At 35.9% G+C, this 14,986-nt stretch overlaps 1 protein-coding gene across 15 annotated transcripts in view; it reads right to left on the reverse strand.

The window, feature by feature from the left end:
- LOC121300773 (trinucleotide repeat-containing gene 6A protein-like) overlaps nucleotides 1-14,986 on the reverse strand; it is a 141,812-nt gene that overhangs the window by 93,893 nt on the left and 32,933 nt on the right. The window contains exon 1 of one of the 15 annotated variants that reach the window (XM_041229627.1): nucleotides 5,842-5,936. The exons of 13 other annotated variants lie outside the window; for them this stretch is intronic. The gene's annotated coding sequence lies outside the window, so the exon portion shown is untranslated. Of the gene's footprint in view, nucleotides 1-5,531; nucleotides 5,630-5,841; nucleotides 5,937-14,986 lie in introns of those variants that run through there. One more of the 15 variants, XM_041229618.1, reaches the window with a different exon arrangement.

The raw sequence follows: 14,986 nt of genomic DNA on the forward strand, positions 1-14,986 counted from the left end.
ATATGTTGCACTTGAGTAGTACATCTGTCCAAATTTGACTACAAAATGACTAAAAAATATATATTATATATATAGTATATATATCTATATATAATAGATATATATATATATTATATATATAATATATATATATATATAGCAACAGCAGATAGGGGGTTACTATCCTCCCTGCCTAAAAAACATATATTTTGTTTCATTATTATTTATTTGTTAATTATCCCCTGCTCCTAGCTACCACTGTAAATTAGTCAGGTGCAGGGTATTTAAAGAAAGCAGCCAGTCCCTTCAGGACTGCTGCTGTGTGAAGGAGCCACCATTGAGGTGGTGCCATACGTGTTCCCAGTCGTGCAGTTGTAAAAGGTACTGTATGGAAGCCTTTTTGTTGTGTTGTTAAAGAATGTGTTTATATCTTAACAGGTAAACAGCTTAGCTGTCCTGTTTATTAGTTAAGTTCCTGACAAATGTGTAGGCAATGCTCCAAAACGGAGTTAGGTTTTGTTTTGATTTATTTTGTTTATTAAAAATAGCATGTTTAAAAACCTCAATTTCTGTGTATGCATTTTTAAAGGGGCAACAAACAACCGTAATTGGCGGCTGTATTTACTATATATATATATATAGCACTGTGCAAAAGTTTTAGGCAGGTGTGAAAAAATGTTGTAAAGTAAGAATGCTTTCAAAAATAGACATGTTAATAGTTTATATTTCTCAATTAACAAAATGCAAAGTGAGTAAATAGAAGAAAAATCTACATCAAATCAATATTTGGTGTGACCATCCTTTGCCTTCAAAACAGCATCAATTCTTCTAGGTACACTTGCACACAGTTTTTGAAGGAACTCGGCAGGTAGGTTGGCCCAAACATCTTGGAGAACTAACCACAGTTCTTCTATGGATTTAGGCAGCCTCAGTTGCTTCTCTCTCTTCATGTAATCCCAGACAGACTCGATAATGTTGATATTGCATGATGGATAAGTATCTGCCTGTACTCAGCATTGAGGAGACCATTAATTCTGACCAAATCCCCAACTCATCCAGAAATGCAGCCCCAAACTTGCAAGGAACCTCCACCATGCTTCCCTGTTGCCTGCAGACATTCATTCGTGTACCACTCTCCAGCCCTTCGGCGAACAAACTGCCTTCAGTCAAATATTTCAAATTTTGACTCATCAGTCCAGAGCACCTGCTGCCATTTTTCTGCACCCCAGTTCCTGTGTTTTCGTGCATAGTTGAGTCGCTTGGTCTTGTTTCCACGTCGGAGGTATGGCTTTTTGGCCGCAAGACTTCCATGAAGGCCACTTCTGATGAGACTTCTCCGGACAGTAGATGGGTGTACCAAGGTGCCACTGTTTTCTGCCAATTCTGAGCTGATGGCATTGCTGGACATCTTCCGATTGTGAAGGGAAGTAAGCATGATGTGTCTTTCATCTGCTGCAGTAAGTTTCCTTGGCCGACCACTGCGTCTACGGTCCTCAACGTTGCCCGTTTCTTTGTGCTTCTTCAAAAGAGCTTGGACAGCACATCTGGAAACCCCTGTCTGCCTTGAAATTTCTGCTTGGGAGAGACCTTGCTGATGCAGTATAACTACCTTGTGTCTTGTTGCTGACTCAGTCTTGCCATGGTGTATGACTTTTGACAGTAAACTGTCTTCAGCAACCTCACCTTGTTAGCTGAGTTTGGCTGTTCCTCAACCAGTTTTATTCCTCCTACACAGCTGTTTCTGTTTCAGTTAAATGATTGTGTTTCAACCTACATATTGAATTGATGATCATTAGCACTGGTTTGGTATAATTGTTTAATCATACACCTGACTATATGCCTACAAAATCCCTGACTTTGTGCAAGTGTACCTAGAAGAACTGATGCTGTTTTGAAGGCAAAGGGTGGTCCAACCAAATATGGATTTGATTTAGATTTTTCTTCTGTTCAGTCACTTTGCATTTAGTTAATTGATAAATATAATATATTAACATGTCTATTTTTTAAAGCATTCTTATTTTACAACATTTTTTCACACCTGCCTAAAACTTTTGCTGTGTACTGTGTGTGTGTGTGTATGTATGTATGTATATATATATATATATATATATATATATATATATATATATATATATATATATATATATATATATATATATATATATATATATATATATGTGATATAACAGAAACTGCACTGAATATAACCATTGGATAACTGCAATTGAGAATAATACTGCATGAACTGTTAATTGAAAACAGCACTGAATTTGTGACATTTCTGTAAATATCACAACTAATCTGGGCTGAATCAGTTATATCACAAGGCCAGAAAATATTGAATAAGAACAGAGAATTAGGGACCTGACCCAGATCTAATTTTCTGAAAGGCTCTTATTGTAATCTTATATTATTAAATATGTCAGCTATACAATAGAAAGGGTGGGGTCTAACGACAGGTGCACAAGGGTATCTTGCAAGAGAATAAATGAACGATTGAAGAAGATCCCTTTTGCTTTGAGTCTGACACTACCTGCAGTGTAACTCACTTGACCCATCATGATATTTTTGACTTTTAATTATCTCCTTGGTTAGAAAATAAAGGACTAGTTAAGCAGCGTGAATTTAGGTACAGGGCTGCTTTCAATCGCTTCTCGGCTCAAATGACCTGGAATAATTAAGCTAGACACTCAGCTCCTGTGTCTATTTACATTCTCTGCGGAATATGAGATGAACTCGGCAAGGAAATGGGCTTCCAAACTAAATAAACCGCCGAAATGTCATTTTTTCATTGCTGAAAACTTTCTGAAGCTCAGCTGCTTTCTGTGTGACTCAGTTAATAAGAATTTTGTTAGTATGTTTACCCTGGGCTTTATTTTCTCTGAGCAAAGTTAATCTCAATCATGAAATGCTGTGCTTGGGGCATGCTATGAAAGTCTTTAAATGTGCTTTGATGGCTAGAGCGCTGAGTGTATTTAAACGTGGTTCTGCAGAGATTTTTTTATTTTTATTTTTCAAAATTATAAGGATTGAATTTCTACACATTTTATAAAAACTACCTGTACAGGCGTTTCCAGGGAAATCCAGCATTAGAATATCAAACTAAACCTGACATTCAAATATTTATTTTTATTTTTAGCTGACTTGGTAAATGTAAGCAATGTGAGGTTTGGTAGCGCTCCCCAGCTTACTGTAGGTTCTGAAGTTATGAATTTCCAGTTTTAAAATAATAAGGTTATACTACAATCAAAGCCCTGGCTTAATACAAGCTATTCTGCTATAAATATATTTCACATACAGTTTACATTTTTGCATGGCTGTAAATTAACTGAAAATAACTGTTGTGCAACTTGTGCGTTTTTCATGAGAATGTACAGAAGTGAAGTGAGTCGATAATGTAAGGTTTATATTCGTTATCGCAATAACTACCACCCTGCTGCCCCAAGGAGATACCTGTTCTGCAAGAGACACATTCACAGCAACTTCCTCAACTAAATTACTTTAACCATGTCTGTCATGTGTCATCTCTTCTGGAATGTCCATTTGGAAGTCATTTAAAGCAGATTTGACTAAACCTTATCACCCATGTCCTAATGCTGATTAAGTATCAGGTGCCATTGCAACACATTTTCATGTCTGCTAATTCAATAAAGGTTGTGTAGAACTAGTCAGGATCTTACTACAATATGACTATATTTGAGAGATTGTTGACACATTTTGCAGACTGTTGTACACCATGTGTCAGTTGCTAACCAATGCTGCTGTAAAGAGTCTGTTGTATGCGGTTCAGCTCACAATGACTGACTTAGAGAAATTAATGGGTACAAAAGGTACGTGCTTTTCTTCTTTTGTCTTTGCATAAGTAAATACAGATTTGTGTTCATATACACAAAGAAATGATATATATATATGTAGTATATGAAGTGTAGTATTTGTATATTTATAGTATTTTGTTAAAAGCACATTTTATATGAGCAATAGTCATATGATCTTAAAATATTACATGAGCAACACTGGCCTATCAGACGGCTTTGCAGAAGATCGCTGTATACATCATTCAGCGCTTGTCAAACCAGAACATTAACAGAACATTAACTAAGCATGAATGGAACTCATTACAACTATCTGTCACTCAATCTACTGTGTGTCTTGAAATTGACTGATTGTACTACCAGGAAATCCCTTAATGACACTGCAGGACAAGGCTGAAAACTACTTTACCACAGGAAAACTCTACTCACATATATATACATATATATATATATATATATATATATATATATATATATATATATATATATACACACACACACACACACACACTTTATTAATTAGAATATAATGTGCTGTTCACTTAAATCAACATATTATAAAATTAAGAGCCAGGATCACAGCAGGGAGTTGCTGCATTTTGCATTAGACAAAAGTGTTAATCTAACGGTAAGATAGTGAGACAGCCAAAGAAAGCTGCAACTGAGTGACCACTGCAATTCATGAAGCACTGGAAGACTGGACCCTCATAGAGTGTAACACTCTGTTACAAACACATTCCACTTTCAGGCACAATAAACATTCTGTTTTACTAACATCTAACATTACAATGCTTCATTTCAAATCAATTTATTAAAATAGCCGCATCTCCTCAGTTCATAATGAATCGGTCATTCAAATACATTATCGTAATGCCTGTAGAACAAGTCTGGTTAACACGAAATCTGTAGAAACGAATGGACATACAGTGCTGCATATTCTTGTGGTACACTTCACTTTATTAAAGCTTGCTTATCAATCGCAGGTTCTACCAAAAGCAAATACAATGCACATGTTTATAAAGTTCCCTTCCTCTGAAGAAATGTTTTAAATTAAAATATAAATTAACTTGAAGTAACAAACAACTAGTCAAAGTGTTTAAAGTTTTTTATATTGCTATTTGTTCAAATGATATTTTTAGTCAGCTGTTAATACTGGAATAAGCTACTCAACAGACTATACAACATGGATTAAACTATAAAACATTTTAATTACAATTGGAATGCATCTGCTTATGTCTCCTTTGTGATGATAATAAAGTCCTGCACATTGTTAAGCAAGCAGACATGCAACTGCACAGCACTTGGTGGACAGCTGAACGAAGAGACAGGTACAGTAAGAGATGCTAGTATTTGAAGCACACTACCACTTAAATGTTGCATGAAACTGATTAACTTTAATGACAAGCTAAAGTTAAGCAAAACTCTTTAAATCAGACATATCTTTTTATTATTTTAAATATAAAAGGCGAGACTTCATAACATTTGCGTGAATGGGCATTTTTTAATCCTGAAGTAAAACCTAAAACATGCAGATTACAGCCCTACTTAATTAAACTGTCTTTACCTTTCTCTCTCTTATATTATATATATATATATATATATATATATATATATATATATATATATATATATATATATATATAGCTTTGCATGCATAAATTCACTTAAACATTTAAATCCATACATTCTCTATCAAGTAAACAGTTGTCTTCAAAGTAATAACATTCATCAGCAACTTACCAACTAGTGTTACAGGAAATGCATTACACACAAATTTCCTCCAGCATGCAAGGTAAGTGAAGGTACACGTGCAATAGGAATTGCTCTGTTGCAGACTAAAATCAACATAGTTTTATGTCATGCTACCAGTACTGCGTGGCAGTAGCATCCAAATCCTTAAGCTTAACAACATGAAATTTGGAGCATGGTAGTCCGTGCCAAGCGGCACACAAATTAGCATGTTGGCAATTAGCTGTAGTGGGCAGGAACACGCGGCTAATAAAAACCTTTCCTCTGCTTTGTTAACTCCTCCTGCAGCGATGATACTGACCTTTATTTGGCTTGCTTCCAGAGTCAGGAGCAGTGCACCCAGCAGAGATGAGAACCTGCGCACTACAATGAAAATAGCAGCAGCAGCAGCAGTCAAAATTTAAACAGCAAGAAAAAAAAAAAGTAACACTAACACAAAATGGAGGCGGCAGCAGCAGCATGAATGAGACAGCAGAGCATTGATGCCTGGAGCTTTTTAAAGGGGAGCCTCGAACGAAAGATCACCCGTTTGCACGGAGACTGACATTCTCAGGCAAGCCGACTTTCTCCCACGCTGGGTTCTGTAGCTCCGAGGATTCTCCACCTAAGCTGGCCTTACCCATTGCATCAGCCAGCAGCCGTCTCTCCAGCACAACCCCAGTGCCCTAATTAACATCAATAACACAGTCTCAGCAACAGCAGCTGCCATTTTCATTCAGTCATTTCTGCACAGATTTCTACTTTTTTTTTCGTTCTTTTATTTTATTTATTTTTTTGGCTTTCTTTGACTCCAGCTTTTGCAAGACCACATGAGATGGAATTTTGTGGTGGTAGATTGCCCAGCCCCTCCTTAGTGCATTTTGTGTTAAATAAGTAAGGTTAATTTGATTTGATGCACCACTTCATTATCATAAATAGCTCAGTGTGTCAGTCCTCTGTAATTACACTTTCCTACAGCCAGCATCTTGTTCATTTCCCGTCATTGGCGGTGCTTGCCTAAGATCACACAGCTTGGCATATATATGCATGAACTAACCTGAAGAGTAATTAGGTCGCATTTATTCTGTATCAATTCGTTAAACTAATTTACAGTGTGTGTGTGTGTATATATATATATATATATATATATATATATATATATATATATATATATATATATATATATATATATATAATAATGTGTGTGTGTGTGTGTGTGTGTGTAGGGCAAATCGTACAAATCGTTTAATTTATATTTAATTGGGACCTTGTTTGAGTCTTTTTTTCCAGGGGCATGGATATCAACAATTGTGCTCTAATTCATCATACATTAGGTTATTAGCACATGAAACTGTTTATACTGTAAGTATAATAATACAGTGCTCATAATTATGCTAGCAGTAGCACATACTGCCTGAGAACACATACTGTTCTGTAGCCATGCACTACTTCCACACACATAAATAAAATACACAAAGGTCAAACCTGTGTGTGTGTGTGTTTTAAATAATTGTATTTTTGTTTGCTTATTTATAAATATACCCGGAAGACTACTCTTTAATAATGGCAGTTATCACAATGTACACTTTAATCTCTTTACATTAGACAATTGCTGCATTTTTTCTTAAACAGAAAATAATAAAACAGATTTAGTGAACAGAATTTTTTTTTTTTTTTTTTTTTTTTTTTTTTTTACCAAGAATAAAACAAATATTTACAAAATTAGCTAATTACACAACAACCGTGTCAATATTCCACAAAATGTAGAATTATACTCATGAATTCATGAATTTATTTACAGTATTGGAACATAAAACCTGGAGTCTGTTTTGCAGGGACCCCTAAACAAATCTAAATAATTACAACGTATTTTAAAACCTTAACGCGCTCATAAGGGGCCATCTGTAAACCTGTAATGTAATACACTGCCAGATTTTGCAGGTCACCTTTAATGGCATAAAACAGGAAACTAAAATTTAAAAAAATGACACCCAATTAAAGAAAAACTAATCTGACCATCTGTCCTTCAATGTGCACTACAAACATATGTTTCTCCCTTTACCACAAAGAATTATTTCTATTAATTGCCTTACACTGCCATGAGGATAGCAAGGTTATCAAACAACAACCATTTGACTGTACCATCATTGCACACGGTTTCTCTTCTGTGTGTTTACTTGTTAGTTTTGGTTGCTACAGTATATCCTCCCAACCTGGTTACTGTAGCAAATGATGTGGTAGGCTTTATGAAGTGACTGCTACTTGATTTCATTTCATTACAGTAATTCAGTTATATTAGCACTGAACAGCTGCAGGCACTTGAATGCCTAATAAGGGCGTTTTTTTAAATCCCGCTGCTCTGAGCCCCCATATCCTTGCCGTGGAACGTTTCGATTTCATTTTTTTATTTAATATTTTAGCCCTTCTTGACCCGCAGCAATATCTAATATTAAACCTGCCGTATCCACAAAGTAAAGGCATCGCTCGTGCTACAGTTTTTAATGACGTGATCTGCAGGTTTTAATTCTTTAGGAGAGGGGAGTGAACTTTCTTCCATGCAAAAGAAAAAGAAAATGAAAAAGCCTCTTGCTGCTATCTGCATAGAGTGTATTTAGTGTGACTCCTGGGCTTGCTAGGAGAATTACATTTTGTCAGCTACACTCAAATGCTGTCAATCTATAAAAGTTACAGGTTAGTTTGTATGCCATCTCAGAGTGTCGGGCAGAATGGCTTACAATTGCCAACCTGGTTCAGTTCACATTACTGAATATATGAAGATAATATAAATGAAAACACGTCACACAGTTATGTATTTGTACTGTTTGAAGTTGCTTTTTACATGTTGATTTTCCAATAACTGTTGTAAATAAAACAGTACATAGTTATCTTGTATTAACTTATTATACATATTTAGACAGCTGTTGAATAGATTTCTCCTCATGTGTGCCAGTACCCACTGAAGGAAGGCTTCTGTTCTGGTTTTTACTGACCGCTTGTATAATTTAATGAGGGTAGCTGGAAATCTCTCTTTTATTCAACAAACACTGAAGCAAATACCTAATGTCATTGTCCAATGAAGATTATTTAGACCAGAATGCACTGTAGTCTGTCCGACATCAAAAATAAAATTTATACAACTTTTATACAGCTTTGAAAACGAGGAGTGTTGCTTGTATTTCTGTGCTTGCAAAAAATATATAAATATATATATATATATATATATATATATATATATATTTAGTAAAAAAAAAAAATAAAAAAGGGGGAAATGTAAAATAAAAAAGGACTCTGTTAGTACTGTAGCATTGTTTGTACTGGAAGCTGTTGTTGGATGATTCATGACCTTGAAGGGATTTATGAGATACTGACCTTCAAATAATTGCATATTCATAATTATAGTTGCAAGCACTACTGGAACAAAAGCACTGACCTTCCACCTGACTCTACGTGGATAGCAGAACGCTGTCCTTTACAGAGAATCTGACCCCATACAGTACATGGGTCACATCAATAGTTTCAGCTTATTTTATGATTAGTTAATCACTTATAATCGCAAAACAATAATGGCCACTGCATATTGATTTAGACACAATCCCCTAATGATCTAATACCTAGCGTTATTCTAATTGCATCTGGTGATGTTAATGAGAGTCAATAAATCACTCCTTTGGGAACAAACCACAGGGCAATATATAGTCACAGGTATTTAGATCTGTTGATAAGCAGATCATTCAAATAGACCCCAGGGGAAATCTTCTGGTCTTTCAATGGATCTCAAGGAACAGAGTTGACCTAGATACTGGTCTATGAAATGCAGTGCAGACTGCAGGTAGAAAGTCAGTCTATCAGGGGTAGGATGAACCCTGCCCTCGATTAAAAACAGCTTTGGGAACAGATTTTTTTTTTCTTTCAGTTTTGTACACCCTGCTGTGGAGAAGATGGGCACTGTCAGGAGTATCCATTGAGATTCAGAAAGAGAATTGCTACCTAGCCCCTATGCTGGAAAGCCTTACAAAGAGAGATTGAATGAAACACAACTTGATTAGATTTTGAAGTTTTATTCTCATGTGTAAAATGTGTCCCCATTTTTTTTTTCTCAAGGAAATAACATTTCAATAGCCCTGCAATTATTACCTTCTGCAAGAATGAGGACCACAATGTATTTAACACCTTCGTTGGCTATTGGATTCCTTCTGTATCTAAACCAAGTGCAATAAAGTGTTTATAAACTGAGCAGTGTTTAACACAGAACCACATTCTGACCTCTGCCATACAGGTCAGGAATGCTCTTTGAAAACATATGACCCATGCTTTAACCTTTCCACTTCTGCATTAACTCCATTTCACAGTAATTGAGAGCCAGTCTGCAGCACAGCATATCTTTTTAAAACCTTCACTCCATTTATATTTTTAAATTTCCAAATGTTATTAAATATAATTGTATATATATATAATATATATATATATATATATATATATATATATATATATATATATATATATATTTCTGTCATTCTGTCTTTGGAGTTCCCCTAGTTCATAACTGCTAGAGTCCGCCACTCGTAGTTTGCGCAGCACGCTGTGCATAGAGTCACTGGAGTTCACAGGTGAACAAAGACAATTATTCCATCATATTTAGCAACACTGCCAGTGTCTGCGAGACCTCAAGACTTTCATTCTAAACCCCTCCTTGCCCATTTATAAACGAGCACATACATTATTAAATAAAAGAAGAGATGACGGAGTACATTATCAAATATATTTCTGTCACGAGGCTGCTTTTGAACAAAGGGGCAGAAGTGAAATTTACAATTACTCGCGCAGTGCACAAAAAATAAAATAAAAATAATAAAGCGCATTATATTAAATGATTATCCTATGTGACTCAGTCTTGGATTATTAAACGAATGAATAACGACAGGAAATCTTTAAATTTTGTTTGCTCCAGTGACAGGAAATATTCAAGTGCATGAAGCATGAAGAATCCCCTGGTTGGCCCATCTAAACAGGAATGACCGAACAGGACAACCCTAACCCTAATGATAACTTGTATAATCAAAAAGAAAAAGTTGAAATAAAAACACAGCACCCACACAGACAGCCTGTGAACAGCCTCCAGACCCAGTGGCTGCCAGACAGGGTGCTGCTAGGGGGGGGTCACACCGGTGTAGTATTATAAAGTGGTACATCATCACAATGTGGTACGCGTACCAAAATTTGACCTGTGTAATGTTAGAAAGTGGTAGCTGTCCCATTGAAAGTGGTACGCTGTGAGATTTTGGTACAGGTGCAATCAATTGCGATGCGCTATGTTTTCCTATTGTCAAACAGGAGATACATTTACCATTAATTATACATTATTTTTTGCAAAGCATTAATTATACTTTTTTTTTGCAAACTTAAACTGGAAACAGACAATCAATTTATCTAAAAAGAAAAAACAAGTCAACTGCAAAGTTGCAGAAGTAAAAAAATGTACAAGACCCAATGTATTGCTAAATAGTACTATTTTCTTAATGTGGAAAAATATGATATATTCAATATAAAAAAGTGAAAACAGCATAAAGTACCAGATTTGGTGGACGCTTCCGTGCTTTCTAAGCAGAAGTTGTTGAGAAGGTGTTTAGGCAGTAAGCACAGTGCGCTGTGTACCACTTTTTATCTGTGTACCTGAAAATAACACTACACAGGTTAAGAGGGTTAACAGACATCAACGGCAAGCCTCAACTCTGCTTTTATATGCACACACGCTATTTATAATTGACAAATTAATTATTAACACTTCAAATTAATTTCCAGATCTCCGAGAAAAATCCTTCTTTCACTGTAGACAAAGCTGAGCATTCCCTACTGCTGATGTATTTGTGGTTCAAGCATCAAACGTGCGCATAAATCATAAATGTACAGATATATTGTTTTACATAAATTACCTTTCTGTTTTAATTCTAGATCGATCTTTGATTGATATGACATGCTAGGTATCTCACAAAAAAAGAAATACATTTCAGCCAGCAGTCCCCTTCTTAATGTATTTATTACTAGTCCCCAGGGGTTCATTGTCGAACGTGCAGGCACTTTTAAGTAGAAGTCATTGAATACTACAGCTTGTTTAATGCCTTTAGACATAAGGAACTTGTCAATTATCAACAGAATCTGAGATATTGGAAGAAGATGACATTTTATGGGCTGAAAAATATACATACCCCACTAGTTTTCGACATATAAAAAGCCAAACTGCAATGTGTCTTATTTTCATCCAGTGCATACAGCCACAGTATACAAACTGATGTTACCAGGATTTGTGGTGAACTCTTTTTTTCTGAAATCGGCTCATTTGGAGATTCTCAAATAATCCTTGTTTGCAAACACTGAACCACAACAGTACGCCTGCTTTGTTTATTATTTTCTTTGTGCATAGCTTAAGCTTTCCATCAAAATGAAAGAAAAAGCGCTTGTCCTTGACTCATAATTAACAAGCATGGGAAGGAAATTTGCTCTCTTTTACAATATGGTGTTTACATTGCAGTGCTTTAACAGCCTGTCTATCCAGAAAAATATTTAAATATAATTTCTCTGGAACTTCTCAGCCTACTAACTGAGCTACAAACTCTTTTTACAGTTTTGAAAAATAGATCAGGGATCCCAGACTCAGGATTACAATTTTTTTTGTTATCTGCGGATGTAATCAATTTGTATCTGGCAACTGAAATCATTAATCATTATGCAGAATTAATTATTCTATTTAGTTTAAAAACCAAGAGTGATTGGCTAAAATGCCGGAGCACGAGATGAAACAATTTCCCCTGTAGCCTGTTGGCATGCTGCCAATTTGCAATAGTCTCATGTTTAAGATCCTTTTTTTTTTTTTTAAGGATGAGAGAACAAAAGATTTCCGCTCGCTTTCATACAGCTAAATAAAAAAAGCAGGACTTGTGAAAGAGAGCATGATTCATGGACTAATCAGAAATGTTTACACAAATTTTAGTTGCTATGAGAATTCAACCCTGAATACCAATTTTTTCCCTGAAAGCTAAAATTACAAATGTTTAGGTAGGGATAACAAAATAAAATGTGTTGTTTAGAGGCAAGCCAGTTCAAATTTAAGCTGCTTCATTCCTTGAACATTTCAACTGCATTTAACAAGGTCTGCAAAGTATTTTAATTTGTCATTTACATTATGAAAATGAGTTCCAGCATCATGGTTGTAGCTTTCTTAATTATAGAGCAGCACTTAAAAAAAGATTATTTTAAAAGACAGTGGCCTTACCTCCATTGCTTTATCAGACATTGACTGCCATGTAATTAAAACACTCTGATTGCCAGGGTATGGTGTTTATAAATAACATGACATTAATATTCTATCAAAAAAAAAGCAATTTCTCAAAATAAAACGGTAGGCATATTTCATCATGTGTAATTAACATCAAATGTCCACGTTGGCATTTTACTTGATTGTAGGGAAATGTATGATAAAGTGTCATAACTGTTCCTTGGAAAATGAAAAATTATCAAGTCTAGAAAAAATGGAGTGTTATAGCCATCAGCATCCATTCCCTTTTCTATAGAAAGTGACAGACACTGTAATATTTCAAAGACACAGACTTTTATATCTCTGTCATCTCATAAGAGACGAAAGAATCCACAGCCTCTAAAAGCTGCCCTCATCTAGCTAACAAGAGCCTAGGTTAATGTTTCTCAAATGAGGCCATAGTGGTTGCATGTGGCCACCAGCTTCATTTTGTGTTAAAACTGCACTAAAACAACCTCAGCAGGTGCTCGTGGATTTCTGTGTAAGTAATGACGTAATCGTTTATCAGACATTTACCACAGACGTGTGGTCAACATGGCTAAATATATATATATATATATATATATATATATATATATATATATATATATATATATATATATATGGCTCTGGAAAAAATTAAGAGACCACTGCAAAATTATCAGTTTCTCTGGTTTTACTACTTCTAGGTATAGTGTTTGGGTAAAATGAACATTTTTGTTTTATTCTATAAACTACTGACAACATTTCTCCCAAATTCCAAATAAAATCATTGTCATTTAGAGCATTTATTTGCAGAAAATGACAACTGGTCAAAATAACAAAAAAGATGCAGTGTTGTCAGACCTCGAATAATGCAAAGAAAATAAGTTCATATTCATTTGTAAACAACACAATACTAATGTTTTAACTTAGGAAGAGTTCAGAAATCAATATTTGGTGGCATAACCCTGATTTTCAAGCACAGCTTTCATGCGTTTAGGTTACGAAAAACTGAAAAATAATGTACATTTCAGAGTTATACATAAAGGCCTTTTTCAGGGAACAAGTAATGGGTTAACAACTTACAGCTGTTCTGCAGCAATGGAAGTCAATTAAGCCTTGAAAGTTGATGCTAACAATTCCTACAGGTGTCCCAACTTTTGCTGATTACTTATAAACCCTCTATCTGTATAAAAGGAGTGTTGGAACAGACTGAGTTACTACACCCTCTTTAGCATTATTTGGACAGTATTGTACTGCAGGAAGTAGTATATTGCTATCATAATGGCGAGAAAAAGGCAATTAACAAAGGAAGATAGACAGACCATTATAACCTTTAAAAGTGTAGGTCCTTCCTTTAGAGAAATTGCAAAGAAAGCCAAGGTGTCAGTGAGTACAGTTTCCTACACCATCAAAAGGCACTTGGAAACTGGAGGAAACTCTGACAGGAAGAGGTCTGGCAGACCCAAAGCCACAACAGAATCAGAAGACAAGTTTCTGAGAGTCAACAGTTTGTGTGACAGGCGGCTCACAGGACAACAGCTTCAAGCATAGCTTAACACTAGTCGAAGTAAGCAAGTCTCAGTTTCAACTGTGAAGAAAAGACTTTGAGCTGCAGGTTAGACAGGTCGAGTGGTAGTAAGAAAGCCATTGCTAAGATGGCAAAATAAGAAAAAGAGGCTTGCCTGGGCCATGAAGCACCGCCAGTGCACTACTGAAGACTGGAAGAAGGTCTTATGGACCGATGCATCAAAATTTGAAATCTTCAGTTCATCACGCAGGGTTTTTGTACGCCGTCAGTAGGCGAGAGGATGGTTCCTCGGTGTGTGACACCAACTGTCAAACATTGAGGAGGAAGCGTGATGGTCTGGGGCTCTTTTGCTGGATCCAGAGTCGGCGACTTGCCCAGAGTGAGTGGCATCCTGAACCAAAACGGCTACCACAGCATTTTGCAGCGCCATGCAATATCCTCTGGTATACGCCTAGTTGGTCAGGGGTTCATCCTACAGCAAGATAATGACCCAAAACATACCTCCAGGCTATGTCAGAACTACCTTAGAAGAAAAGAACAAGACGGTAGGCTTCAAATCATGGAATGGCCAGCACAGTCTCCAGACTTAAACCCCATCGAGCTGGTTTGGGATGAACTGGACAGAAGGGTGAAAGCAAAGCAACCTACAAGTGCAACACATTTGTG

This window comes from Polyodon spathula, chromosome 26 (assembly GCF_017654505.1).
Source record: "Polyodon spathula isolate WHYD16114869_AA chromosome 26, ASM1765450v1, whole genome shotgun sequence".
Taxonomy (NCBI): domain Eukaryota; kingdom Metazoa; phylum Chordata; class Actinopteri; order Acipenseriformes; family Polyodontidae; genus Polyodon; species Polyodon spathula.